The 10,551-nt window shown below is 51.2% G+C and overlaps 1 pseudogene; it reads left to right on the top strand.

Annotated features, from left to right (window-relative positions):
- The first annotated feature begins 231 nt into the window (after positions 1-231).
- On the top strand, positions 232-2,681 carry LOC147981710 (uncharacterized; annotated as a pseudogene).
- The last annotated feature ends 7,870 nt before the right edge of the window (positions 2,682-10,551 follow it).

Raw genomic sequence — 10,551 nt, 5'->3', positions numbered from 1 at the left:
CTGGGCCCGCGCCCCCCCCAACTAGGCCGGATGACCCCTCCTGGGCCACGCCCGTGCCCTAGGCCCACTCCCCTAGGGCGATCGATCTGGATCCCAGGAGGTTGCCCGTGCTCCTCATTCCCTCCCCCCCGCCGCCTCGTCGGTTGCTGCTCACCCCGACCTCGAGCTCTCCAGCGGCCGTCCCTCCCCCCTCCTCCGCGTCTCCCCCGGCCTCCCTCTCTGCGCCCGGCCATGCCGCGTGACTGGGAGGATGGGGCGCCCCGCCCCAAGCGTTGCTCGGACGATCGTCGCAACCCTCCCCGTACCTCCCCCGACGCCCTCCGCCGCGAGGAGGAGCTCCGGCGCGAACTCCGCGAAGGTCGCCGGGACGACCGCCGTTCCCCCGCTCGTCGCGAGACGCAGGGGCGCTCCCGCTCCCCTCGTCCAGCCACCTCGGGGGACTGGCGCCCGCGTCGTTGTTCGCCCTCCCCGCCTCCTCGTCGGGGCCGCAGCCCATCTCCGTCTCGCGCTGCACGCCCCCCGTCCCCCCGCGCCCAACCCCCGGCCATCGCGCCGGCCTCCCGGAAGTACTTGCCACCTCACGCCGCCGGCCCTTCGGCTCCTGCCTTGGCTGCCACCTCGGGCGGCGCTCCCGCTCGCGGCCGCCAAGGCCCTGCCAAGAAAAAGAAGCGTCGAGGCCACGGCCGTGGCAACCCGGCCGCCCCTCCAACCTCGGGTCCGGGCACCTCCGCTGCCCCGGGTCTAGTCTCCAACCTCCCTCGCGCCCCGTGTTTCAACTGTGGGGTGCCAGGTCACTCGCAGGTCAACCGCGTCAACCCCCAGTGCTACTACATTTGCTCGGATCCTGGTCATCCGGCTCTCCTGTGCCCAGACCGCCCGATGACGTCTGAGCTCATGATGTACGGCCACGGCATCGAGGGGCTTGGGTTCTTCCATCTCGAGGTCCCGGATCTCCCCCTGCCCACCCCCTCCCTTCAGGCGATCATTATGGTGGTCGACGGGGTGGCATCCCCGGAGATGATCGAGGCTGAGCTCAACCACCTCTACCGTCGCCAGTGGGACTGGGCGGTCACTCCCACTGCTGGCCACATCTTCACCGTCATCTTCCCCGACACCATCAGTTATGGCTATGCCACTCGTAGTGGCCGGATCACCCTCGCCCTCTACCAGCTCGTCGTCGACATCACCGAGCCGGTCCTCGACGCCCCCTCGGTGGCTGTCCTGGACACCGCTTGGCTCCTCGTGGGTGGCCTCCCTGACATCGCCCGGTCCTAGCTCGTCATCCGCTAGATGTCCCGGATCCTGGGCAAGGTGGTGGTGGTCGACGAGCTCTCCCTCCGCAAGGAGGAAGAGGTCCGGGTCAAGATCAAGTGTCTAGACTCCTCCAAGCTCCACGTCACCGTTCGTGTTTTCTTCAACGACCTGGGCTACGACCTCCGCATGGCCCTCGAGCCTCCCAACCACGTTAGCCGTCCTCGCTTCACCGACGATGGGCCTCCTGGCGGTAACCCGGGTGCCGGGAGGGACTATCACGGCAAACACCACCCCCGCTCCCGCAGGTCCGAGGATGGTGAGGGCTCGGATGACTCGGCCTCCAGGTCGCAGTCCCGATCGCCTTCACCCACGGCCGACGGGGGGCATGGACGCCAGGTCGCGACGGCCCCCTCCCTCGGGCCCTCCTCGACCCGATGGCCGTGTCTCCTGCCGCCAGCGATGCTTCCAGTGTGGGCTTGGTCGTCTGCCCCGCTTCCTCGCCGCGCTCCCCGGTCTCCGCCACCCCCACCGGGCCGGTCCTGGACATGGGCATCGCCCCTTCTGGGTCGGTGTCCCTGGACCCGCCCTCCTCGCTCGGCGGTGGCGGGGGGCCGTCTCTGACCTCCCCACCGACGCCACCCCTGTTGTCGCCCAGCCGGCCGCCTCGCCATCTCCGGCCACGGCGCCCCGGTCGTCCCCGACCCCTCTTGGGGCCCGGACGGATCTCGTCATCGACTCGGCCTCACCTCCGTCTTCCCCGACACTGATGCCATCGCCGCCTTCTTCTCCGACCCCGGCTCTTCAGACTCTCCCCGCTGCAGGCTCTGGCTTGGATTAGGAGTCCCAGGTGTTCACCCCCCTGGCTGCTCCCCCTCCGCCTCCTCGCGCTGTAGCCTTCTATCGGCGCCCCCGTTCGGCCTCCTCTCCGGCGACTGCCTCTCGTCGGAGTGCTCGGCTAGACGCGGCGCGCCCGGAGGGCTGCCCGGTGCTGCCCATCCGCGAGCGGGCTAAGCTTCGTGCCGCTGCACGGAACCTGGAGCCAGGTACCCCTTCAGTCCCTCCCTCGTCAGCTACTTGTTCCTTCTCTGCTCTAGAGTCGATCCCTCTTGGGAACCTTGTGAAGATCGCAACTGACTCCGCGATCATATTTAGGGGGGAGGTCGGCTCCCCCTTAGCCTAGATCGAGGCCATTAGGGCCCGCGAGATCCTCGATGGTAGGCTGGCTGCAGCTAGAGCAGCCCTGCTCCTGCCCCCTGACTCGTCGTCCGAGTCAGTGGACCCGAGACCGCCTCCTCCTCGTCGGATCGGTGGAATCCCCCCTGTCCGTTCCCGAGCTTCGGGGTCGTACCCGATCTCGGACAGCTGCTCTTCGCGCGCAAAGCGCATCTCGTGTCCTGGGGTCAAGCAGCCCCTCAATGGCTGCGTGATGCGTGCCCTCTTCTGGAACATCCGCGGTTTCGGCCATGATGGCCGTCGCCACCAACTCATCGAGTACATTCGTGACGAACACATTGACATTGTGGCCATCCAAGAGACCATGCGTACGGAGTTCTCCCTTCCGGAGCTTGACCGCCTGAGCTCCCACCTTTTCGCCTGGCATTGGCTCCCGTCTAGTGGGACCGCGGGCCATTCTGGTGCCATCCTGTTAGGTGTGAAGGATGCCACATTCGAGGTGGGTAGTATGGACCGGGGCCAGTTCTTCGTTAGCATGGAGCTTTTCGAGCGCTCCCTGAACTTCAAGTGGGAGGTCATTATTGTCTACGGTCCTGCCGATCACAGCCGATCCGCTTCCTTCCTCGAGGAGCTTCACCGGAAGGTGTCGACAGCATCACTGCCTATTGTGGTAGGGGTGATTTTAACCTCCTTAGGTGTGCGGAGGACAAGAGCAATGCCAACGTCAACTTCAGACTTACGCAAATGTTCAACGACTGCATTGCTGATCTTGGCCTCCGTGAGATCGACCGGGTTGGTGCCAGGTTCACTTGGACCAACCGTCAGGCTGCCCCGACCCAGTCTGTTCTGGACCGGGTCCTAGTTTCCCCAGAATGGGATCTCCGCTGTTCCCTCGCTTCCCTCCGGGCCATCACCCGGATTGGATCTGACCACGTCCCCCTCCTCTCTTCTGCTGATGAACGCCCCCCGGTCCCCCCCTTCCGGTTTGAGACTTTTTGGCTGTCCCAACATGGCTTCATTGACACGGTCGGTGCCCGGTGGGTGGAGACTCGGGCTCTCTCTCCCTGTCCCCTGCTCGCCCTCCTTCTGCTGTCGACTCCTGGCACAGTTGTGCCAAACGGGGCCGACAGTTCATGAAAGGATGGGGCGCTAACCTGGGGCGCGACCTCCGCGAGCGTAAGAAGGCTCTTCTGTCCGCGATCCAAGCCCTAGATCTTTGGGCCGACGCACATGTCCTCTCCCCCGAGGAGTGGCTTTCCCACTACGACTTGGAGGACCAGCTTTCTATCATCTACACGGATGAAGAGGCTTACTGGCGGTTGCGCGGTGCTCAGAAATGGGTCCTGAAGGGTGACGTGAATACGGCTTACTTCCAAGCCATTGCGAATGGTCGTCGCAAGCGCAACACCATCCCCCTTCTTTGGGATGGCTCAGTTCTCCTGCAATCCCCGCGGGACATTAGGTCCCACGTCGACGACTTCTATAGGTCCTTGTTCACCGTCGCTCCTCGGAGCGGCTTATCCCTTGACCAGGACTGTTGGTCTAGTCGCCAACTTGTCTCCGCATCTGAGAACGCGGCCCTTACGGCCCCCTTCTCTGAGGACGAAGTCTGGGCGGCCATCAAGGGCATGAACCCATCCTCGACCCCTGGCCCGGATGGTCTTCTAGTTAAGTTCTTCCAGAGCTTCTGGAATGTGATTAAGCCGGAGATCATGGCTATCTTTGACGAGTTCTACGTCGGGTCCATCGATCTTGGACGCCTGAACTACGGGACGATCTCGTGAAGGAAATATGCCCTAGAGGCAACAATAAAGTTATTATTTATTTCCTTATATCATGATAAATGTTTATTATTCATGCTAGAATTGTATTAACCGGAAACATAATACATGTGTGAATACATAGACAAACAGAGTGTCACTAGTATGCCTCTACTTGACTAGCTCGTTAATCAAAGATGGTTATGTTTCCTAACCATGGACAAAGAGTTGTTATTTGATTAACAAGATCACATCATTAGTTGAATGATCTGATTGACATGACCCATTCCATTAGCTTAGCACCCGATCGTTTAGTATGTTGCTATTGCTTTCTTCATGAATTATACATGTTCCTATGACTATGAGATTATGCAACTCCCGTTTGCCGGAGGAACACTTTGTGTGCTACCAAACGTCACAACGTAAATGGGTGATTATAAAGGTGCTCTACAGGTGTCTCCAAAGGTACATGTTGGGTTGGCGTATTTCGAGATTAGAATTTGTCACTCCGATTGTCGGAGAGGTATCTCTGGGCCCTCTCGGTAATGCACATCACATAAGCCTTGCAAGCATTGCAACTAATAAGTTAGTTGTGAGATGATGTATTACGGAACGAGTAAAGAGACTTGCCGGTAACGAGATTGAACTAGGTATTGGATACCGACGATCGAATCTCGGGCAAGTAACATACCGATGACAAAGGGAACAATGTATGTTGTTATGCGGTCTGACCGATAAAGATCTTCGTAGAATATGTAGGAGCCAATATGGGCATCCAGGTCCCGCTATTGGTTATTGACCAGAGATTTGTCTCAGTCATGTCTGCATTGTTCTCGAACCGTAGGGTCCGCACGCTTAAAGTTACGATGACAGTTATTATGAGTTTTATGCATTTTGATGTACTGAAGTTTGTTCGGAGTCCCGGATGTGATCACGGACATGACGAGGAGTCTCAAAATGGTCGAGACATAAAGATCGATATATTGGAAGCCTATATTTGGACATCGGAATCGTTCCGGGTGAAATCGGCATTTTTCCGGAGTATCGGGGGGTTACCGGAACCCCCCCGGGGGTTTATTGGGCCTTCATGGGCCTTGAGGGAGAAGAGAGAAGGAGGCAGGAGGTGGCCGCGCGCCCCTCCCCTTCCTAGTCCGAATAGGACAAGGGAAGGGGGGCGGCGCCCCCCCTTTCCTTCCTCTCTTCCTCCTCTTTCCCCCTCTCTCCTTGTCCAACTAGGAAAGAAGGGAGTCCTACTCCCGGTGGGAGTAGGACTCCCCCTAGGCGCGCCCCACCTTGGCCGGCCGCCCCCTTCCCTTGGCTCCTTTATATACGGGGGCAGGGGGGCACCCTAGAACACACAAGTTGATCTTCGTGATCGTTCCTTAGCCGTGTGCGGTGCCCCCCTCCACCATATTCCACCTCGGTCATATCGTTGTAGTGCTTAGGCGAAGCCCTGCGTCGGTAGAACATCATCATCGTCACCACGCCATTGTGCTCACCGAACTCATCCCCGAAGCTTTGCTGGATCGGAGTCCGGCAAGCGTCATCGAGCTGTACGTGTGCTAAGAACTCGGAGGTGCCGGAGTAACGGTGCTTGGATCGGTCGGATCGGGAAGACGTATGACTACTTCCTCTACGTTGTGTCAACGCTTCCGTTGCGATCTACAAGGGTACGTAGATCATACTCTCCCCTCTCGTTGCTATGCATCACCATGATCTTGCGTGTGCATAGGAAATTTTTTGAAATTACTACGTTCCCCAACAGTGGCATCCGAGCCTAGGTTTTATATGTTGATGTTATATGCACGAGTAGAACACAAGTGAGTTGTGGGCGATATAAGTCATACTGCTTACCAGCATGTCATACTTTGGTTCGGCGGTATTGTTGGACGAAGCGACCCGGACCGACATTACGCGTACGCTTACGCGAGACCGGTTCTCCCGATGTGCTTTGCACATAGGTGGCTTGCGGGCGACAATTTCTCCAACTTTAGTTGAACCGAGTGTGGCTACGCCCGGTCCTTGCGAAGGTTAAAACAGCACCAACTTGACAAACTATCGTTGTGGTTTTGATGCGTAGGTAAGATTGGTTCTTGCTTAAGCCCGTAGCATCCACGTAAAACTTGCAACAACAAAGTAGAGGACGTCTAACTTGTTTTTGCAGGGCATGTTGTGATGTGATATGGTCAAGACATGATGCTAAATTTTATTGTATGAGATGATCATGTTTTGTAACCGAGTTATCGGCAACTGGCAGGAGCCATATGGTTGTCGCTTTATTGTATGCAATGCAATCGCGCTGTAATGCTTTACTTTATCACTAAGCGGTAGCGATAGTCGTGGAAGCATAAGATTGGCGAGACGACAACGATGCTACGATGGAGATCAAGGTGTCACGCCGGTGACGATGGTGATCACGACGGTGCTTCGAAGATGGAGATCACAAGCACAAGATGATGATGGCCATATCATATCACTTATATTGATTGCATGTGATGTTTATCTTTTATGCATCTTATCTTGCTTTGATTGACGGTAGCATTATAAGCTGATCTCTCACTAAATTATCAAGAAGTGTTCTCCCTGAGTATGCACCGTTGCGAAAGTTCTTCGTGCTGAGACACCACGTGATGATCGGGTGTGATAGGCTCTACGTTCAAATACAACGGGTGCAAAACAGTTGCACACGCGGAATACTCAGGTTATACTTGATGAGCCAAGCATATACAGATATGGCCTCGGAACACGGAGACCGAAAGGTCGAGCATGAATCATATAGTAGATATGATCAACATAGTGATGTTCACCAATGAAACTACTCCATCTCACGTGATGATCGGACATGGTTTAGTTAATTTGGATCACGTGATCACTTAGAGGATTAGAGGGATGTCTATCTAAGTGGGAGTTCTTAAGTAATATGATTAATTGAACTTAAATTTATCATGAACTTAGTCCTGGTAGTATTTTGCAAATTATGTTGTAGATCAATAGCTCGCGTTGTTGCTTCCCTGTGTTTATTTTGATATGTTCCTAGAGAAAATTATGTTGAAAGGTGTTAGTAGCAATGATGCGGATTGGATCCGTGATCTGAGGTTTATCCTCATTGCTGCGCAGAAGAATTATGTCCTTGATGCACCGCTAGGTGACGGACCTATTGCAGGAGCAGATGCAGACGTTATGAACGTTCGGGTAGCCTAATATGATGACTACTTGATAGTTTAGTGCACCATGCTTAATGGCTTAGAATCGGGACTTCAAAGACGTTTTGAACGTCATGGAACATATGAGATGTTCCAGGAGTTGAAGTTAATATTTCAAGCAAATACCCGAGTTGAGAGATATGAAGTCTCCAACAAGTTCTATAGCTAAAAGATGGAGGAGAATCGCTCAACTAGTGAGCATGTGCCCAGATTGTCTGAGTACTACAATCGCTTGAATCAAGTGGGAGTTAATCTTCCAGATAAGATAGTGATTGACAGAATTCTCTAGTCACCATCACCAAGTTAGTAGAACTTCATGATGAACTATAATATGCAAGGGATAACGGAAACAACTCCCAAGCTCTTCGTGATGCAGAAATCAACGAAGGTAGAAATCAAGAAAAACATCAAGTGTTGATGGTTGATAAGACCACTAGTTTCAAGAAAAGGGCAAAGGGAAGAAGGGGAACTTCAAGAAGAACGGCAAGGAAGTTGCTGCTCAAGTGAAGAAGCCCAAGTCTGATCTTAAGCCTGAGACTAAGTGCTTTTACTGCAAAGGGACTGGTCACTGGAAGTGGAACTGCCCCAAGTATTTGGCGGATAAGGAGGATGGCAAGGTAAACAAAGGTATATTGGATATACTGTTATTGATGTGTACTTTACTAGTGTTTATAGCAACCCCTCGGCATTTGATACTGGTTCAGTTGCTAAGATTAGTAACTCAAAACAGGAGTTGCAGAATGAACAGAGACTAGTTAAGGGTGAAGTGAAGATGTGTGTTGGAAGTGGTTCCAAGATTGATATGATCATCATCGCACACTCCCTATACTTTCGGGATTAGTGTTGAACCTGAATAAGTGTTATTTGGTGTTTGCGTTGAGCATGGATATGATTTGATCATGTTTATTGTAATACGGTTATTCATTTAAGTAAGGGAATAAATTGTTGTTCTGTTTACATGAATAAAACCTTATATGGTTACACACCTAATGAAAATAGTTCGTTGGATCTCGATCATAGTAATACACATAATCATAATATTGAAACCAAAAGATGCAAAGTTAATAATGATAGTGCAACTTATTTATGGCACTACTGTTTAGGTCATATTGGTGTAAAGCGCATGAAGAAACTCCATGTTGATGGGCTTTTGGAATCACTTAATTATGAATCAGTTGATGCTTGCGAACCATGCCTCATGGGCAAGATGACTAAAACTCTGTTCTTCGGAACAATGGAGCGAGCAACAGATTTGTTGGAAATCATACATACTGATGTATGTGGTCCGATGAATATTGAGGCTCGCGACAGGTATCATTATTTTCTGATCTTCACAGATCATTTGAGCAGATATGAGTATATCTACTTGATGAAATGCAAGTCTGAAACATTTGAAAAGTTCAAAGAATTTCAGAGTGAAGTGGAGAATCATCGTAACAAGAAAATAAAAGTTTCTACGATATGATCGCAGAGGTAAAATATTTGAGTTACGAGTTTGGCCTTCAGTTAAAACAATGTGAAATAGTTTCACTACTCACGCCACCTGGAACACCACAGTGTAATGGTGTGTCCGAACATCGTAATCGTACTTTATTAGATATGGTGTAATCTATGATGTCTCTTGCTGATTTACCACTATCGTTTTGGGGTTATGCATTAGAGACAGCTGCATTCACGTTAAATAGGGCACCATCAAAATCCGTTGAGACGACGCCTTATGAACTGTGGTTTGGCAAGAAACCAAAGTTGTCGTTTCTGAAAGTTTGGGGCTGCGATGCTTATGTGAAAAAGCTTCAACCTGATAAGCTCGAACCCAAATCGGAGAAATGTGTCTTCATAGGATATCCAAAAGAAACTATTGGATACACCTTCTATCACAAGACCGAAGGCAAGACTTTTGTTGCTAAATTCGGAAACTTTCTAGAGAAGGAGTTTCTCTCGAAAGAAGTGAATGGGAGGAAAGTAGAACTTGATGAGGTAACTGTACCTCCTCCCTTATTGGAAAGTAGTACATCACAGAAACCGGTTTCTGTGACACCTACACCAATTAGTGAGGAAGCTAATGATGATGATCATGAAACATCAGATCAAGTTACTACCGAATCTCGTAGGTAAACCAGATTGAGATCCGCACCAGAGTGGTACGGTAATCCTGTTCTGGAAGTCATGTTACTAGACCATGACGAACTTGTGAACTATGAGGAAGCGATGATGAGCCCAGATTCCGCAAAATGGTTTGAGGCCATGAAATCTGAGATATGATCCATATATGAGAACAAAGTATGGACTTTGATGGATTTGCCCGATGATCGGCAAGCCATAGAAAATAAATGGATCTTCAAGAGGAAGACGGACGCTGATAGTAGTGTTACTATCTACAAAGCTAGAATTGTCGCAAAAGGTTTTCGACAAGTTCAAGGTGTTGACTACGATGAGAGTTTCTCACTCGTATCTATGCTTATGTCTGTTCGAATCATGTTAGCAATTGCCACATTTTATGAAATCTGGCAAATGGATAAACAAAACTGCATTCCTTAATGGATTTATTAAAGAAGAGTTGTATACGATGCAACTAGAAGGTTTTGTCGATCCTAAAGGTGCTAACAAAATATGCAAGCTCCAGCAATCCATCTATGGACTGGTACAAGCATCTCGGAGTTGGAATATACGCTTTGATGAGTTGATCAAAGCATATAGTTTTATACAGACTTGCGGTGAAGCCTGTATTTACAAGAAAGTGAGTGGGAGCACTACAGCATTTCTGATAAGTATATGTGAATGACATATTGTTGATCGGAAATAATGTAGAATTATTCTGTAAAGCATAAAGGAGTATTTGAAAGGAGTTTTTTCAAAGAAAGACTTCGGTGAAGCTGCTTACATATTGAGCTTTAAGATCTATAAAGATAGATCAAGACGCTTGATAAGTTTCTTCAATGAGTACATACCTTGACAAGATTTCGAAGTAGTTCAAAATGGAGCAGTCAAAGAAAGAGTTCTTGCCTGTATTACAAGGTGTGAAGTTGAGTAAGACTCAAAGCCTGACCACGGCAGAAGATAGAAAGAGAATGAAAGTCATTCCCTATGCCTCAGCCATAGGTTCTATAAAGTATGCCATGTTGTGTACCAGATCTATTGTATACCCTACACTGATTGGCATA

Source organism: Triticum urartu, chromosome 3A, assembly GCF_056163025.1.
Source record: "Triticum urartu cultivar PI428250 chromosome 3A, HENAU_Tu73, whole genome shotgun sequence".
Taxonomy (NCBI): domain Eukaryota; kingdom Viridiplantae; phylum Streptophyta; class Magnoliopsida; order Poales; family Poaceae; genus Triticum; species Triticum urartu.
Note: the sequence above shows the minus strand (reverse complement) of the source record. Positions and strands in the feature narration are given on the sequence as shown.